This window comes from Orycteropus afer, unplaced genomic scaffold, assembly GCF_000298275.1.
Source record: "Orycteropus afer afer isolate SDZICR_OR568_19922 unplaced genomic scaffold, OryAfe1.0 scaffold00712, whole genome shotgun sequence".
Classification (NCBI taxonomy): Eukaryota; Metazoa; Chordata; class Mammalia; order Tubulidentata; family Orycteropodidae; genus Orycteropus; species Orycteropus afer.
Genome location: NW_006922299.1, coordinates 642,894 through 645,913, shown reverse-complemented (window position 1 = coordinate 645,913; position 3,020 = coordinate 642,894).

Below are 3,020 nucleotides of genomic sequence, written 5' to 3'. Positions count from 1 at the left end.
AATTAACCCCACTAGGTCTCAGCTCTTTCTACCTTCATCCTAGCCGTTCTCTCTCTGGCTGCAGTCCACTAAGAACTTTTGGCCTGCTGTTTCCACACAGCATTTCCTGGCTTTCCTGGTATTTAGAATCTGAAGTTTAAAGTGAGTAGAAAAAACTGCACTGAGAAAGCCTCCAATGCTATAGGCAGGATGCTTTGCACGTCACTGGCTTCATCAGCAAACTGCTGCTCTGCTGAGAAGGAGCAAGGCCACTAATAGACAGAGAATGCCAGCCCCCTGCTGGTCACTTCCATCACTGCCCAGTGGCCCACTCTGCCCAGCAGGGACTGCGGTTCTTATGGGGCTTCACGGATGCCTTCGGTTGCTCACTGCAGCACACAGAGCCCATGGTAGGGATTTAATAAATGCAGGGATTTAATCAATATTGCTAGCACTTGGCAAAAGCCCTGGAAATCTTTCTGATCCTATCCCCAAGCATCCACATGGGACTCACAGTCCCTTTTCTCATTTTTTCCAATACAGTAGGCTGCCCTGTTAAGGTGGCGATAAAACAGGGTCTGTCTGTGAGTTAAATGCACACAGAGACACAGGTACCCGTGTATGATGTCCCATCGCCTCTTAGAAAAAGGACTGCTACTGAGAAACACACGCCTTACACCTTCAGCAACTGACAGCTGGCAAAACCTGGAGCCGAACTCATACACGCTCCTGCCGGTAGACTGGGTAAACCATTCCTGTCCCCCAGGCCAGGGCGAAATGAATGAAATTGGGGGCCAGCTGATTCTTAACTGTCAGAGATCAACGGTCTTTGCCAGCAAAACGGGCCTTTTCTCATCTGACCCCAAAATTACACTCATTGACTTTTGATTCCACTACTTAGAATTGTTATTCAATGCTTGCCACTTGTGAAATTTCCTCTTAAGCTCAGCCCCACTGAAGGGGCTATGAGTTGATTGCAACTCATAGTGACCTCCATAGGGTTTCCAGTGCTATAAATCTTTACAGAAGCAGACTGCCTCATCTTTCTTCCATGGAGCAGCTGGTGGGTTCAAACCACCAACCTTTTGGTTAGCAGTCCAACGCCTTAATCACTACACCACCAGAGCTCTTCTTAAATTCAGTGTGGGAAATAAAGAATTGTAAAAGAGTGACCGATTAAATATTGAGGAATTGGGAGGTGGAAAGAAAGAACTTATGGATGAGGGGTGCCAGGAAAGGCTTCGTTGAGGAAGAGATACTCGAATGGGGCTTAGACCCTTAACGCACAACTTATCCTCCTAAATACATTACAAGGTATATCTTCAAGACTTGTGTAGAGCCAGCTCTTCCAGGTTCAGCTCCAGAAGCCAGTGACTAACAGACATCGCTACTGAAGGCGTGGTTTTGCCAGGGTCCACCAAGAAAGCCTCGAAGGGTGTTGTCATGGAAATTTTGAGTGGCAGGTTACCACATTGAGAGACTACCATGCTCTATTGTAAATAGGAAGGGCTCGAGCTCCTCTCAGCTGCTGCCTGGAGGTGGAAGTGCTTCTCAGTGGAGATCAATAATCATGAGCCTTGTAGTGTGAATTCATTGCTAGCAGCCTCACTTAATGATGTCCTGTGTGGGCTGTGGGCTTAAATGCTGGCTCTATCTAGTACTAATGAGACCTTGAGCAAGTTCCTTAGTGTCCCAAGCTTCAGGTTTGTCATCTGTAAAGTGAGGGTAATGTAGGGAAATTAAAGGAAATTATCCATTGTAAGGCTTTATGTAGTACTTGGTACATATTAAGTGCTCAATTAAAATTAGCTGCTATAACAACTGTTATTATTTTTAGGACTGAAGGAAAAAGCCTTATTTCAGAAAAGTCCAATAAGTTTGGAAGAGTGCCTGACCTGTGATCAATAGACAAGGGTTCTATTCATCCAGATGAAGCAGCAATTCTTCTATTACTTGGAAGACATTTATTGTATTTTTACACAAATTATGCAAGTGTTACACTATTTTTGCCAGCCATGCCCTCCCACCTGAGAGCTCTGGTGGTATAGTTCCTAAGGCATCTGACTGCTAACTAGAAGGCTGGTGGTTCAAACTCACCAGACACTCCTTAGAAGGAAGGTTGGGCAATCTACTTCTGTAGTGATATTGCCTCGGAAACCCAAGGAGGGGTCGCTATGAGTCAGGTCCGACTCAATGGCAGTGCGTTCATTTGTTCATTTTATGCCCTCCCACCTAGAGGTATTTTCCTAAGCATGTTAAGTTATTTTTTTTACAGCAACATGTAAAAAATTAGCATAGCACACTTACAAAATTACCTGTGAGTGTGTGCGTGGGGGTGACTGGCAAAAAACTTATAACGTGTGTTATTTGCATAAAATATGTATTGAACATCTGCTATTGCCATGCACTGCACAAGAGCATGGGGAAAATAACATGAAGACACAGTCTCAGCTCTTTAGACCCAGCCTCTCCCTAGAATGAAGAAGATGTCTTTTATTACAAAGGTTAAGTAAGAGCTTTCTTTTGAACAAAGAATACTGTATGTGCAAAGAATAGAGGCCTAAAGAAAGGATCACAGCATTTAACAGAGGGGGAACTCGAAATTGGGAAAGGTCACCCAGTAAAAGGATTGGAAAAAGGGGGAACAGTGGGAGGGCAGCTAGAGGCAGGTTTGGGTGAGATTGTGGCAGATCTGGTATTGTTGCTAAGAAGTTTGGTCTAGCACTTCACAAAGAGGACCCATGGATGGTGTTTCCCTTTATTTCTTTAGACAGCCCTGTGTGTTGAGGCAACCTCACTTCTAAAACCCAACTGAGCTGTTAGTGTTTCTTTCCACGTAAGTTAAGCCAGTGCTGATAGATACTGATTTCTTAGGACTGGTGTTAGCATTATTTGTTCCATGTTGTTGTTGTTGTTGTTGTGTGCCATCGAGTCGGCCCCGACTCATAGCGACCCCTCCTTGGGTTTCCGAGGCAGTATCACTACGGAAGTAGGATTGCTCAACCTTCCTTCTGAGGGAATTCTTATAGAACATATAAATA